Below are 17104 nucleotides of genomic sequence, written 5' to 3'. Positions count from 1 at the left end.
ATAGTCTAGCGGCCATAGCGGCTCAACGGTAATAGTGTACAAAGGGGTATAGCTTTGCGGTCTAAGATAATATCGACATTATCAGTTGGCTCACTCTGTTTTTTTCCATCCTTCATCTTCCTCACTCCTGTATATGACTTGCCGTGTTTGGTGTTCCTGCACCAAGTCCTACAGGGATGCGGTCATGTGACTGCTGCTTGGGATTCTGTCGGTCACTATGCCGCCGCCGTGATCCTGAGCAATCAAACACCTGACAGTCGGCATGCCGACTAACAGGGACTATTCCCACTTGTTGGTGTCCACAACACCCATAGACTGGGAATAGAACCTGTACCTGGGGCCCGGTATACTGACAGCCGGGATTCCCAGCGCCAGTCTCCCAGGCCCATTATCCACATGTCAGAAGTGGAATCTATGTTTTTCAGGTAGTCCCACAACTGGCACAGGGCCTAATTCAGATACATAAACAAGACGTTTACATACATCTCCAATGTCTTTTGAGCTGAGCATGTGCAGAAGCTGCACCGGGGCTGCAATGTCTCTCGCAGTGCCCCAAACACCGCAGCATGTATGACACACTGTTGGAGTTCAGATCAGGCAACAGGCAGCATTCCAGAAAACTGTTGCGTATATCGGCCCCGTTTTCTGAGCTTGCTGAAGCCAGTCACAGTGGCACCGGCAGCATGAATGTCCTGGCCAACCTGAGTAATCTGGGGGTTACTCAGATGACCGATGTCCACGCAGGTCCAATGCTGCATCTTCGGACACAGCAGAAGATCACAAAAGCCGTCAGTGGGCATCTTTCTACATTCTACTACAGGCGCCTCCTGCTATTACAAAGATGCAGAGGCTGTAGCTACTGTATATTGTCCATCTCTGACCCAGGTCCAGAGTTTGATAGCCATTTATTTAATCGTTGTATTTATATTCCAGATCTACAGTATTTACTTATGCTGGGGCTTTCGCTGCACATTGAGTAGACCACCCTTGATTATTATGTAGATTTTATCTTTACAATTTCTGGTTATATATATATATATATATATATATATATATATATATTTTTTTTTTTATGTTTGCTTTATTTTTATTTTTTTGTTTTTTTTACTTTGTTCACTTATCTAATAGTCTTCTTTGTTTTTACATTTTATTCCTATATATTTTTTTCTTTTTATCTAATTGTTTTTCAGCATCATCACTTTCTATTCACTGGTTTTGTTAATCAGTTGTCCTCATTCTATATTTATCACAGATTTAAATAAACTTTATTAACACCTCTCACCTGTTTTCTTTTCATATTCTTGTCTATCTAACAATGTCATTCATAAGCATCCTCGACTTATATCCTCAATCATCTACCTCCTCTATAGCTGTATCACTGCTATAATTACTACACATATCTGACACCACACACATACGTGTCCCCTGCTCTGCTTTCTGCAATCCCCCTCTCCTCTACGTAAGATAATATTCCTGCTTCTCGCATCCCCACACATAGCGTTTCATACCAATATCTTAGTTTAGTCCGTGTTACTCCTATAACTTTTATATGAGTACATTTATCGCAACCTATCACTGTTATCTTCTTCTTCTCTTCATCCTTATCCTCATCAACTGCACCTTCATTTTCTGTAACCCACATCTCTTCCATTTATCCCCTCTTCTTCACTTCTTCTTAACTGTTACCTCACACAACCATTCCTACTTCTACCAGCCACACTCCCACTCAGCGCCGCTGCATCCCAGAGACATAAGTAACTTAGTTATGTACATCTATTATTTATGCAAATACTATGCATGCAAACACTCATAAGACTTCTGATCGATTATACCGATTCACTCCATGTATACAATAATTGAGAGTGGGATCCAGATTGCAAATTCCCCCTCCTCCCCCACCCACACACATCCACACACCAGGACACACAACAATTCTCCCCATGCCAAAGGAGTTAGGACAGATTAGCAGAAGGAAAGAATCGGCACATGGTAAGGATAGCTGGTCAAGGGAGAAGCTAAGACAACCTGGTCCCTGTTACTACTGTAGTTTTATATCACACCCTGTTATGCATTATTCCAGAATGCTATCTTACCTCACTTCTTTACCTGCATTTCTTGCATTACTTTTACTGGTTACTGTGCTCGCTCCATCCCTAGCTACAGGAATAGGATGATCCTTAGGATTCCATAACTACATTTAACAGAGACCATGGACCTGGTGAGCTTGGGTAGAACCCTACTCTTAGGGAAAGGATAACTGGCCTATGTAGACATAATGGCAGATGACTCTTGGGAGAAAAAGGCATACCAGCTATTTTTGACGGTCTACCAGAACCATATCAGAACTGAAGTCTTTCCATGGGAAATACACACTTTGGCAAAAGATAAATCAAGTCAACTCATGGTTACAGCCGGGGACCCAACCTTTAACCTGACTTTCTTAGTGCCTGGCTTGATGATCTACCTATATTGGGCCTCCATCATTATGCCTATATGCATCTAGTTAAGAATGCCCTGACTGCAGGAGAGACAGTAGGACAATACAGGACAATGCCTCACGGTTGCTCTAAGACAGGCATGTCAAACTCGTGTCCCTCCAGCTGTTGTGAAACTACAAGTCCCAGCATGCTTTGCCAGCATACCTTCCACTGATTAGCTGGTAAAGCATTCTGGGACTTGTAGTTTCACAACAGCTGGATGACCATGAGTTTGACATGCCTGCTCTAAGAGATAGTCACAATGATGGGAAGAGAAAAGAGGACAGCCATAGATTACAACAGACATATCTACCAATAGCCAAGAGTATGAGGACTACACCACATTTCTCACCTCTTTCTTGATGCCTCAGTTCCTCTACTCCAGACTCATATTCCCGGTCTTTGGTTTAGGATAGGGAACCATCATGTTTGGGCTGAGAAAAAAATGACATCCTGATGCCAGCTGGCCCCAGATGCGCTGTTCCTCTTGTTGAGGTCTTCAGTCCTGGCTGCTTTATTATCTGGGCCTGCCTTTAGCACAGGTGCTGTTGCTAATGCAGGGGATAAGTGGCCAGAGAGGCGGCAGAATCTGGGGAGGAGAATATGTCAGTTTGGAAGGGTAAGTATTTCAATCTTCAAGCTACGATTGAGCACGTAAGCTATCTGATACACCCCTGACACTCCCACAAGACAGAAGAGTTTTCCGCACAGCTACCACCCAGAAACGCCCTTTTCACGTATAGCATGCTCTGTCAAAAGACTGATAAATCCGTATACACTAGCCAACTCTGTGTACATATACAGTTGTACTCATAAGTTTACATACCCTAGCAGAATTTGTGGTTTCTGGCCATTTGTCAGAGAATATGAATGATAACTCACAAACTTTTCTTTCACTCATGGTTAGTGGTTGGGTGAAGCCATTTATTGTCAAACAACTGTGTTTACTCTTTTTAAATCATAATGACAACAGAAACTACCCAAATGACCCTGATCAAAAGTTTACATACCCTGGCCTGACAACATGCACACAAGTTGACACAAATGGGTTTGAATGGCTACTAAAGGTAACCATCCTCACCTGTGATCTGTTTGCTTGTAATCAGTGTGTGTGTATAAAAAGGTCAGTAAGTTTCTGGACTCCTGAAAGACCCTTGCATCTTTCAACCAGTGCTGCACTGACGTGTCTGGATTCTGAGTCATGGGGAAAGCAAAAGAATTGTCAAAGGATCTGCGGGAAAAGGAAATTGAACTGTATAAAACAGGAAAGGGAAATAAAAAGATATCCAAGAATTGAGAATGCCAATCAGCAGTGTTCAAACTCTAATTAAGAAGTGGAAAATGAGGGATTCTGTGGAAACCAAATCACAGTCAGGTAGACCAACAAAAATTTCAGCCACATCTGCCAGGAAAATTGTTCTGGATGCAAAGAAAAATCCACAAATAACTTCAGCTGAAATACAGGACTCTCTGAAAAAAAGTGGTGTGGTTGTTTCAAGATGCACAATAGGGAGGCATTTGAAGAAAAATGGGCTGCATGGTCGAGTCGCCAGAAGAAAGCCATTACTACGCAAATGCCACAAAGCATCCCGCTTACAATACTCCAAACAGTACAGAGACAAGCCTCAAAACTCCTGGAACAAAGTCATTTGGAGTGATGAGACCAAAATTTAACTTTTTGGCCACAACCATAAACGTTACATTTGGAGAGGAGTCAACAAGGCCTATGATGAAAGGTACACCATTCCTACTGTGAAACATGGAGGTGGATCATTGATGTTTTGGGGATGTGTGAGCTACAAAGGCACTGGAAACTTGGTCACAATTGATGGCAAGATGGATGCTGTCAGTGTTCGGAGTCTTACCAAAATGCTGGGGCTGCGGGGCTGGCTTCCTTGGCGATGTGCGGGCAGCGGCGGAGGTGGGCTGCTGCACCAGATCCGTGGGCAGCAGTAGCGGCGGTGAGGGGGTCCGCTCGTGGCGGCGGGACATCGCTACAGCGGGTCGCTCTTGCTGAGCCGTTGCTAGGAGACCAGGGGCAGTGAGCAATGTGGCTTTGCAAAAAGGTCTGCATTACTGGGCGCCGCCATGTTGTAGACCAAGTTTTAAGCATAGTTCCTGTTTCCTGTTTCTTCCAGCCAATCCAGGGGAAGCTCTCCCTATAAAAGGGGGCTGGTTTAGGACAGTGCTTCAAGTTATAACCCTGTTGTAGGTGCTTTAGCCTGTGTTCCCAGGATTCCTGCTGTATTCTGGTTCTTCCTGATCCTGCTTGGTCGGTTCTCTGTTGCTCCTGCAGCCCTGCCGTTTCTAGCCTGCTACTGCCTGTGGAAGTGCTCCTGGAAAACCCGGTCCAGTAAGACTCTTTGGGCACAGTCGGCCCCGGGTCTTCTGCCTCGTCTTTCAAGCCACACTCCACAGATCTCCTTCAACAGCCACGCCTTTGTACCACCGACCACAGTCTGCAGATTATTATCTTCAGCTTCGTTTTCCAAGCCACAGTCCAGTCCTTGTCTCCAGCCACGTCTTCAACCACCATCCACAGTTCATCATCTACAGTCTCGTCTTTCAAATCACAGTCCACGGTTCTTCACCTCCAGCCACGTCTTTAACCACTATCCACAGTTCCGCAGTTCATTAATCACAACCTCGTCTTTCAAGCCACAACCCGCAGTTCTTTATCCGCAATTATGTTCCTTAACCATCGTGCTCCAGCCTTGGTTCTCTACCTCAGCCCTGTACATAATAAATACTTTCCATTGACTCTCAAACCCCGCCTACGTTCTTCATTGCTCCGTGTCCCATGCGAAGGAACTATATCCAGCCCCCTCATCTTGTACATTCACAGCCTGCTACCTCCTCATGCAAATCTCAGCTGCCGGATCCTCAAACTTTGCTAGACGTGACAGATGCAGCATGTTATCAGAAAATACTGGAGGAAAATTTGCACTCATAAGCCCGGAAGCTGCGCATGGGACGTGCTTGGACGTTCCAATATGACAATGATCCAAAACACAAGGCCAAGTCGACCTGTCATTGGCTACAGCAGAATAAAGTGAAGGTTCTGGAGTGACCATCTCAGTCTCCTGACCTCAATATCATTGAGCCACTCTGGGGAGATCTCAAACGTGCAGTTCATGCAAGACAGCCCAAGAATTTACAGGAACTGGAGGCTTTTTTGCTAAGAAGAATGGGCAGCTTTACCATCTGAGAAAATAAAGAGCCTCATCCACAACTACCACAAAAGACTTCAAGCTGTCATTGAGGTTAAAGGGGGCAATACACGGTATTAAGAACTGGGGTATGTAAACTTTTGATCAGGGTCATTTGGGTAGTTTCTGTTGTCATTATGATTTAAAAAGAGTAAACACAGTTGTTTGACAATAAATGGCTTCACCCAACCACTAACCATGAGTGAAAGAAAAGTTTGTGAGTTATCATTCATATTCTCTGACAAATGGGCAGAAAATCACAAATTCTGCTAGGGTATATAAACTTATGAGCACAACTGTAGCTGATCCCGTGCATGCCCATTAGCCTATTTCTTGCTCTGGCGTGTGTGCAGTACGGTGAACTCATTAATATCCATGCACAATAACTACTTGCGTGCGGCTCAGAATCAGGCCAATAGGGTGGATGTTTGAGGGATGTATTGACCTATCAGACTGCCAGAGACCCCTTATAACATGCACTTCCCCAAGGGTGGGTATATGACTGTTAGTGGCATGCTTTTGCATTGAAAGAATCATACCTGTCATTCTTCAAAGGAAAATTATAACGAGACCTTTCCTGGTCTATCGCCCCTTAGCTTCCTGTTTTCATATTATTCCACAGATTGTTCTCTCATCCCCGACATCAGAAGAAAAACATACATAGATATCATTCCTAGGATGCCTGTGGGCCCTACTTATACAGGACTGAGATTTTCAGGGCAAAAGAAAACCACTTTGTGCCTTTTCCCAGGAGACAGAAAGGCAGGTAGAAAAAGCTCCAGGAGCCAGATGGACACAGGATGCAATAGATCAAGGATGCAATCCAAATCTGCTACACAGCAGAAAGGAAACACTGCCCAGCCTGATACACGCACATTGTACACGAGGAATAGCAGCCTCTTGTACAGAGAAGAAACAATATGAACCTACTTGGAGCTGTCCTCATACATTCATTACGCATTACAGAGCCAACATGTAGGCCTCCAAAGAAGCAGCTTTTGGCACATGATGTTGCAGTCTACTGTTCCCACTCTTAATTTATTCTTATCCTGCGAGTAGTGTAGCTGGGAGAACACAAAGCAATGCCTACATTTATCTTGCAGAACTTTACGTTCTTTCAGTATGAGCAGCAGCACAAAGGGTATCCGTTCACATGGTCGACCATGTTATGGTCGACAGTCATTAGTTCGACCACTATTGGTCGACATTGACATGGTCGACACATGAAAATGGTTGACACGTGAAATGTCGACACATGAAAAGGTCGACATGAGTTGTTTTTTTTCTTTTTTTTTTCTTTTGGGGAACTTTTCCATACTTTACGATCCACATGGACTACGATTGGAACGGTAATCTGTGCCGAGCGAAGCGGTAGCGGAGCGAAGGCACCATGCCCAAAGCATGGCGAGCGAACGCGGAGCACTAATTGGGGTTCCCAGTCACTTTACGCAAAAAACGACACCAAAAAAAGTTACAAAAACTCATGTCGACCTTTTCATGTGTCGACATTTCATGCGTCGACCATGCGTCCATGTCGACCATGTAAATGTCGACCAATAGTGGTCGACCTAATGACTGTCGACCATAACATGGTCGACCATTCATACCGGAACCAGCACACAGCACAAACCTACAGTACCTGGCCAATCGAAAGACTACCCTGCTTGCCTATCCAGTTTAAGTATTCAATTGTGGAGTCAAACTGGAGAGATGAGCTGGTTTACAGGTTCCCAGATTTATTTTCTTTAACCAACTTTTCTGTCTACAGGTGTACAGATAGGTCCTCATATACCTACCCTGTTTGTGCCATATGGTGTGAAATAATAGTAATTTTATTCATATAGCGCTCTTTCTCCAACAGGTCTCAAGTCGCTCTGCAGACATCAAAAACAAAGCACACAGTACAAAAGATTACAGGCTTAAAACAAAGTACATGAGGCCTAATTCAGACCTGATTACCAGGCTGCGTTTTCGTACAGCCTGAGATCAGGATTAAACTGCGCATGCATATGCACCGCAATGCACAGGCACGTCGCACAGGTACAAAGCGGAGCACAGCTCAACGATGGGTTTGTGCAAAGAATCCATTTGCACGGGCGTTCGCAAGGAGATTGACAGGAAGAAGCCGTTTGTGGGTGTCAACTGACCGTTTTCTGGGAGTGGTTGGAAAAACGCAGGCGTGTCCACGGGCCTAATTCAGACCAGATCGCTAGCAGGCGATTTTTGCACTGCTGCGATCAGATAGTCGCCGCCCATAGGGGAGTGTATATTAGCTGTGCAAGTGCGCAAAACAGATCTTGTGCAGTCTCTGCGTAGCCCAGGACTTACTGCAAACGCATGGACACACCTGGGTTTTTCCAACCACTCCCAGAAAAAGGTTAGTTGACACCCACAAACAGCTTCTTCCTGTCAATCTGCTTGCGATCGCTCATGCAAATGGATTCTTTGCACATACCCATCGCTGAGCGGTGATCCGCTTTGTACCCGTGCGACGCGCCTGTGCATTGCGGTGCATACGCACGCCCAGTTCTGACCTGATTGCAGGCTGTACGAAAACGCAGCCTAGCGATCAGGTCTGAATTAGGCCCATAGTACAAAAGATTAATATAGTAATACAAAGTAATAAAGAAAACCTAGATCGCACAGTAAGTGTAAGGCAGAGTTGGTGCAGACATTTTGGGTAATAACTTCCATGGGTTATATAGTCCACCCATAAAAAGGTACCAGGTAAGGCAGCCATGTTAGGTGCAAAATGTAGAAATACTCTGGGTGGACTAGATCGTAGAAGAGATTACACACAATAGAGAATAGGGTGATTGCTGCAATCGAACGCTAGAAGTAGGGTTCCAACATAACCGTCAGCTCCATGTATTTATCATCCCGTCCACGAGCGTACCAGGTGAGGCAGCCATGCTGGGCACACCATGAAGGTTACACTGTGGAAGATAAGCCATACAAGGACCCAAGGCATACATGGGAAAAACTAATGTCTGTAGTAGTACGATACACCCTGTATGGATAGAGCCACATGAAGCACATCTTGCACCACGTGGAGGTATAGCAGACAAGCATTGCATACGGTGGAGCGAAAGTACATAATACATGATGGGGTCCATGAGATAGCTGATAGAAGAAACCATAGATGGCAATATCAGCATACAGCAAAATAGGGCAGATTTGCAAGCAAGAGTCCAGCAAAACAAAAGTCCATGTGTGTGTGTCCCACTGACAACTCCAGCAGCCGTGTTCTCCTTTGGGAGTGCCAGTGTCCAGGAGGGTATCAGCGGGTAGGTGCTGGCAGAGCTAGGCAGGTCCACGGGATCCTGAGGTCCTCGCCCAGGAGAAGCAGCAGGCAGCAGGGTTGTGAATAAAGATGAGTGGGCTCAGTTCTCCGAGAACCAAGCCCACCCGAACTTCTGGGATCCGAGGGAATCCAAGCACCGTGTCAAGTTTTTCTGCCTCGCTTGCAAGATTCTAAAATTAGACAAAACGTCATCTTGCCGGCGTTGGATCTTGCGTGTTTTGGATTCTATATAAGTCACTCCTGTGGTGATTTGGGTGGCATTTTACACTGGACGGAGAGCACATCCACTAGACTGCTAAGGCATTAAGCATTATAGCAAAACTGGTGCATTGCTGACAGTCCAGACTTCCTCCTAAGTATCTCCTATGGGCAGTATTATTATTATTATTATTTTTTTTTTATGCCATACCGAGTAACCCTTCATTGGAGCACAGTCACAGCATAAGCCCTTGGTGATGTTCTTTTTTTTTGTCATTGCCCACAGTGTAGCATTAACCCCTTATTGGTGCATGCCACCATTACTAAAATAAGTACAGTGATTCACATCAGTATATATATATATTATATTATATATATATATATATATATATATATACACATATACACACACTGCTCCAAAATATAAAGGGAACACTAAAATAACACATCCTAGATCTGAATGAATGAAATACATAGTTGAATGTGCTTTACATAGTTTAATGTGCTGACAACAAAATCACACAAAAATGATCAACGGAAATCAAATTTATTAACCCATGGAGGTCTGGATTTGGAGTCACCCTCAAAATTAAAGTGGAAAAACACACCACTGGCTGATCCAACTTTGATGCAATGTCCTTAAAACAAGTCAAAATGAGGCTCAGTAGTGTGTGTGGCCTCCACGTGCCTGTATGACCTCCCTACAACGCCTGGGCATGCTCCTGATGAGGTGGCGGATGGTCTCCTGAGGGATCTCCTCCCAGACCTGGACTAAAGCATCAGCCAACTCCTGGACAGTCTGTGGTGCAGTGTAACATTGGTGGATGGAGCGAGACATGATGTCCCAGATGTGCTCAATTGGATTCAGGTCTGGGGAACGGGCGGGCCAGTCCATAGCATCAATGCCTTCATCTTGCAGGAACTGCTGACACACTCCAGCCACATGAGGTCTAGCATTGTCTTGCATTAGGAGGAACCCAGGGCCAACCGCACCAGCATATGGTCTCACAAGGGGTCTGAGGATCTCATCTCGGTACCTAATGGCAGTCAGGCTACCTTTGGCGAACCCATGGAGGGCTGTGCGGTCCCCCAAAGAAATGCCACCCCACACCATTACCGACCCACTGCCAAACCGGTCATGCTGGAGGATGTTGCAGGCAGCAGAACGTTCTCCTTGGCGTCTCCAGACTCTGTCACGTCTGTCAGATGTGCTCAGTGAGAACCTGCTTTCATCTGTGAAGAGCACAGGGCGCCAGTGGTGAATTTGGCAATCTTGGTGTTCTCTGGCAAATGCCAAACGTCCTGCACGGTGTTGGCCTGTAAGCACAACCCCCACCTGTAGACGTCGGGCCCTCATACCACCCTCATGGAGTCTGTTTCTGATCGTTTGAGTAGACACATGCACATTTGTGGCTTGCTGGAGGTCATTTTGAAGGGCTCTGGCAGTGCTCCTCCTGTTCCTCCTTGCACAAAGGTGGAGGTAGCGGTCCTGCTGCTGGGTTGTTGCCCTCCTACGGCCTCCTCCACGTCTCCTCATGTACTGTCCTTTCTCCTGGTAGCGCCTCCATGCTCTGGACACTACGCTGACAGACACAGAAAACCTTCTTGCCACAGCTCGCATTGATGTGCCATCCTGGATGAGCTGCACAACCTGAGCCACTTGTGTGGGTTGTAGGGAGGTCATACAGGCACGTGGAGGCCACACACACTACTGAGCCTCATTTTGACTTGTTTTAAGGACATTACATCAAAGTTGGATCAGCCTGTAGTGTGTTTTTCCACTTTAATATTGAGGGTGACTCCAAATCCAGACCTCCATGGGTTAATATATTTGATTTCCATTGATAATTTTTGTGTGATTTTGTTGTCAGCACATTCAACTATGTAAAGAACAAAGTATTTAATAAGAGAATTTCATTCATTCATTCAGATCTAGGATGTGTTATTTTAGTGTTCCCTTTATTTTTTTGAGCAGTGTATACATATATTGAAAAAAAACAGCAAGAAAAAAACTTGTGTGTTTCCAGAGACAGGCCATCCCGATGCTTTAATAATATAAGCGCAGCACTTTGCAGTAGTATGGGGGGGGGGGGGGAAACATCCCCCCAAACACCCATAGCAACTTGTGTTTGTTCAGGGCCAGGCCATGCACCATTTGAGTGTGAGTTGTAATAAAAAGTGGTTTTATTTATAACTTTTGTGTTCAATAATGCTTAATAGGTGCTGTGCTGCACTGCAATTAAACATATAAGCACTGTGACTCTGCAGTGTGAGTTGTCATTTCAGAAAAAAAGTTTATTAAAAAATGTGTTCTTTTTTTTTACAATTTGTGTGTGTTGTACCCCAGTGCATTTGTTTACATAATATAAGCACTGTGACTCCGCAAGCCATACCGCACTGCGTTCACATATGTACTGTGACTTTGCAGGTCGTACCCCACAGCATTCACATAATATAATACTGTCAGTTTGCAGTGATAGTTGTTATTTGCAAAAAAAAAGTTCAAATAAGAAATATTTGAAATAGTTTGTTTTTTGTACATCTTGTGTGTGCTGTATATGGTGTACACTATTGCGTTCTCATAAATATAAGCACTGAGTTGGTATGGATCATGATCAGTCAATAGAAGAGCAGGAGCAGTAACCAAGTGCTAGTGCCGTGGCTGTTGGCAGTCATGATAGTACTGCAACATCTAGTAAAGGTGGTCCAGTGGGCATAAAGTTTAGGAAAGAGCACCTGAAATTAAAATCATTCACACTGTTAAAAAAGGGGTAGCAGTTTCACATTAAAAACTGACAAATCAGTTCCAAAAAAAGAACACTAAATCTGAAAAACAAACAGTGTTCATAAATTCACAAGGAAAATCTAGATGTGTCCACGTTAGCTATGTGTGACTCTGACATTTCTCAGACTGTACTCATAGAAAAGCCTTATTTTCCTCCCACCATTTCTGCACCATCTGCAAATGAGCAGTACAAGTGTAGATGGTGATGATGATGATGATGATGACATAATAGAAATTGAGGATGATACTGTGGAAGTGTAACAGGATGAGGGGAATATTTATGTACTATCTTATGCTACTAAGGATGATGAGGATGTTGATGATGTCATGTGTGTAAATCAGCCACCAGTGGCAGCATTTCTTGCCCATGATAAAAAGAAAGCCACTGTGATGCTTGGCCAAGGACCAAAAAACCCAGCTCTTGGGTGTCAGATTATTTTTACCCAAATCCTGACACCACTTGTGAAAGCATCTGGTCCATTTGTGAGGTCAAAGTTAGTAGAGGTAGGGACGTTAACCATCTAGGCACCTCCTCTATGTTACATTATTTGTGGCGAGTTCATGTAATTTATTTTACAAAATTATAATAATTTGATGTAATTAACACCCTCATCATTAACCTCCTCATTCGTGATCAGAGATAGTCTGTTAAAAAAAATTGTTTGGTGGGGGCCCTAACAAAACAAGCACTACAGCCACAAAATGGCAGTCGCTGTCGCTGAAGTGCTTGGTTTGTTAGACTATGCATGTCCTTCATAAAAGTTGGTGGGACAAATACATCTTGCACCACTTTTCTTTTCATAATGGGCTATATTTTTGGGGGGCATTGGGGACGTTATTTTCATTACTATTTTGCAACACATTTTTCACAAGAAATTATGTGGTGCCTCACACATGCTAATATTAATGAATGAATCAATCAATCAATTAATCAAAAATTATTTTACCTGCCTTCCACTATATACTCCAACTACAATTCCCTGTACTTTCCTCAGGTCCCCGAGCTAGTTCTTAATTAATGAAGACATTCTTGGTTACTTTTTATGGGGTCGTATAGTTTATTAAACTGCCATTCTGTCTGCCACTGCAGTGCCACTCTGTTTCCTAGATTTGCCAAGTTTGAACTGCCACGTGTTTGTGCCGCCCAATGCTGTTGCTTAAGCTTAGTCAGCCAGTTATCTTGGTGCAACCTCTTGGCCTAAACTGGATGAAAACAATATTGTGAGCTGTGAGGTGGTCAAGACTGACTGGAAATTTATGTTATTGAGGTTAATAATACTGTAGGAACAAAGAAAAGGATCAAATTATGTGGTTTAACCTGTTTCTATACATTTTTGAGTCGAAACAAAGATAAAAACAAAAACACGTGAGGGTGATTTTGGCAAAACCAAAACAAGAGGTTAATACAGATCCAAAACAGAAACACTGGGGTAAGCGGATATCTCTATTTGTAAACAGCACTGACTCCCAGCTGGGGAACCCACGTGGCGGCGGTAAGATGGCGGCCGCAAGCAGGTCCTGGTGCTCCCTAATCTCTCTGCTATGGAGGCAATGCAGCTAGAAACAGCAGTGAAAGGAGTCCAAGGGAGACAGGGAGGCTGAAACTGTGACACACCCCGCCAGCAAATGTTCCCAGGGGTAGGGAGTTTTTAGGCAGAGGTGAGGCCACAGGGCAGCTGTGGAGACTGGGTGCTGATGAGAAGCATCAAGAGGGTTCAGCAGATCCAGTGGGAGATCCCAGTGGGCAGCAGAGGAACCTGGAGTAGATTAACCACATGTGTAAGACTGCAGCAGGCCAGGTGTACTACCACCACTATAGCTGCAGCTGCAGGAGTAGAGCAGATGTGGGTCCAGGAGGGCAGCAGAGGGACCAAAGCCACATAAGTGAAGAGGAGAGCAGCATTTACCGCAGTTACAGCTGGACGGGACACTCAGAGCAGCAGCACGGTGCGGTGTCTACAGCTGAGTGGTGGAGCAGAGCAGGGTACCGGAGCAGCATTAACAGTTGGAGCAGGTGCAGCTATAGGCGAGTGGCAGGCTGGTGCAGAGGGGCTCCCCAGGCAAACACATCAGTCCAGACCATAGTAGACTGTACACCAGGGAACGTCTCCCAGGTATGTCCGCTCAGTAGCATGACCAGAAGAGATGGATGGCATGACTTAACCACTCTTTCACGGGCAGTGCTACCTGGACTTTTCCCCCTGAATTTAGTGTCTTTTTTGCATCGTAGGCGCTCACTTATGTGGCGGGATGTAATGCCGCCCGAGTCCGGATGTTTTTTTAAAGGGGCAATCACTTACAAGGCATGGTTTTGCCTTGTAAGTGACTGCCTCTTTAAAAAAAAGTCTGAGATAAGCCGGCATCCTGCACACCCGCCAGACTCGGGCTTCATTACATCCCGCCGATGGTGTCCTAGCCACTTAGAATAAGTATTTTTGTTGCGAAGGAATTGGTATAAGATTAAGAACAATGAAACATGGTGCAAAGCCTTGAGCGGCTCAGTCGTTTCGGTTAGCGTTTGCGTTCCATACAGCTATAACAAGCACCAGTGTCCATGGTATCCGTGCATTACACAGGTGTTTCATTAGTGATGCCAATAAGACACATATTTTGTGATAAAGTCTGCGACTGGACTCAGGACTCATGAATGTTCCCAAACTACTGTGGGGCAGATGTACTGTACTAAGCCTTGGAGAATGATAAAGTAGAGAGAGATAAACTACCAACAAATCAGCTCCTTACTGTCATTTTTCAAACACAGGGGTCTATTTACAAAGCCTTGGATAGAGATAAAGTGGATGGAGGTAAACTACCAGCCAATCAGCTCCTAACTGCCATGTTACAGGCTGTATTTAAAAATGACAGCCATGTGCTGATTGGTTGCCACTTTATCTCCATACAAGGCTTAGAAAATTTATCCCACAGTCTGTAACATGAAAGTTATGATTGGCTGGTACTTATCTCTCTCCACTTTAACTCTCTCCAAGGCGTATTACATCTCCCCCTGAATCCTCTACTTTCTGAATGCCCCTGCCCCCTTGCATGCCCTTAGTGTACTGCCAGCATCACCATCCAATACTCTAAGAAAATGTGCACTTCAGTAAATCACTTGGCTCAGTTCTGTGATAGTAATTTGTCTTCTAAAATGGATTAATCTTTCTAATGCCGCGCCAGTTCTGAGATATTTTATAAATCCCATCAGATTAAGAATGCATTATTTCCAGAAGAACGTTGTCACTGATAATAAAAGATTAATACCTAGATGGGAGTTCCGTTATCACAGTTATATAAATCCTCGGAAAGCCCATGAAAGATGAATTTTGAATTGTCATTAATGCTCCTCTGGACTAAATCACGGAGAGCAGGAAGGTGTAACGAGGCTGCCAACTGCCACTAATTACCAATACTTAATTCTGAAACTGATTTTTTTTTTCTGCTGGATCCAATTCTCATCATCTCTTACATTTTTTTAAAACAAATTATTTGCATAGTTCTTCAGATTACCATCATTTAACCCTGATTAATTGAAATGTATTAAAAATATATAATTAAAATGAAATGTTAATAAATGATATGTACAGATATAATTTTTTATTATTATTTTCAGTAATCACGCAGATTTACTATTTATTTATTTTTTTTACAAAGAAATTAATTTAATCTTCTCATTGATACAGTGAAGTTCATTGAGTCCCCAACTAACCAATCAAGAGGCCTGATATGGAGTAGTCAGGGAATTTTATGTGCCCACGACACCCCTATACATTCGAGCAGCTGCCGCCCCGGATTTGCACCAGCCCTTTCCTGAGTGTAAGAGATCGATCTGAAATCACTGGATCTTTACATACGCTCACCTCTGAATAGTCTGCAAGTCTGTCAACACATTTATACCCCTCAGCAGCTCGCCCTGGACCCCACCAGGACCCTCCAACAGGCACAGGCCTGGGCAATTAGTACTGTCACCCACCTGCTCGTCTCTCATCATTCATGGTTGACAGTCCAACTGGCCTCTCTTTCATATTTCGGGTCTACAAGCGCCAACATAACCAAGCAGTTTTATGGATACCAGTGCTCGCTGGGACCAGTAGTACCACATATGTAAACATGCTGGCATGCCATCACACAAACACACTACCTGTCACAACTTTACGGAAGATCAATACACTCCGCTCCTGAAATACAATGTGCTGCTGTGAGCATTTCTTCATAACTGGCGCCTTGCATAAAATAAAACTGATCTGGTTGTAATTGGGTTAAACAGAATGTTCAGATCAGTTTTCCTGCTCAGTTAATGAGCCAGAACCCTTTATGAAACCTTGATTTACTCTTATATTACCCCCCCCCCCCCCCTCCACCTCTAGAATTCAAAGCTTACCTTTTTGTCTACCACCAAACCACAAAACCCCTGACTGTGAAGCTGTAACAATACCACTCCATTATTTAACCAGGTGACACCTCAAGAAAGTCGGAATTCCCTGGAGCAGGCCAGCAGTGCACACAGACAAATGTACCCATTCAGCCGGCTGTAAGGCACACCGCAGAGAGCTATGCCGGTAGAAAGGTCTGACGTTATTTTCATCTGGTAGAATCTGCAATGCCATGAAGTCTATTCTTTTCCACATAGTACCTGTCTGTTCCTTTCAAAGGAGAGTTACTCTTTTTTTTATGTTGCACTAGGGTCATCGATTGTACCTTTTTGTGTGACTTTGTTACTTGAGTAATCATTTGTTCCATCTTAGAGGTTCTTATGACAGTCACCAGTGAGCCCTTTATAATGAGAACATAGCAAGACATAAAGAACTTCCTCTCCAACTTCTCATGTATACAAGGGTATTACATAAGCCTTACTCAGCCAATTTCCCTGCCACAGCCAAAGGTTATTGGGGGTAATTCCAAGTTGATCGCAGCAGGATTTTTGTTAGCAATTGGGCAAAACCATGTGCACTGCAGGGGAGGCAGATATAACATGTGCAGAGAGATTTAGATTTGGGTGGGGTGTGTTCAATCTGCAATCTAATTTGCAGTGTAAAAATAAAGCAGCCAGTATTTACCCTGCACAGAAACAAAATAACCCACCCAAATCTAACTCTCTCTGCACATGTTATATCTGCCTCCCCTGCAGTGCACATGG

At 44.1% G+C, this 17104-nt stretch overlaps 1 long non-coding RNA gene across 2 annotated transcripts in view; it reads right to left on the bottom strand.

The window, feature by feature from the left end:
* LOC135050522 (uncharacterized) overlaps positions 1-16885 on the bottom strand; it is a 142816-nt gene extending 125931 nt beyond the window's left edge. For both annotated transcript variants that reach the window (XR_010241647.1, XR_010241646.1), the window contains exons 1-2: positions 16666-16885; positions 2830-3066 (exon numbers count right to left, since the gene is read on the bottom strand). This is a non-coding gene — a long non-coding RNA (uncharacterized LOC135050522). The remainder of the gene's footprint in view (positions 1-2829; positions 3067-16665) is intronic.
* Positions 16886-17104: the final 219 nt, after the last annotated feature.

The sequence above is a fragment of the Pseudophryne corroboree genome, chromosome 2 (genome assembly GCF_028390025.1).
Source record: "Pseudophryne corroboree isolate aPseCor3 chromosome 2, aPseCor3.hap2, whole genome shotgun sequence".
Classification (NCBI taxonomy): domain Eukaryota; kingdom Metazoa; phylum Chordata; class Amphibia; order Anura; family Myobatrachidae; genus Pseudophryne; species Pseudophryne corroboree.
The sequence above is the reverse complement of the archived record's forward strand: the minus strand, read 5'-3'. Positions and strand labels throughout refer to the sequence as shown.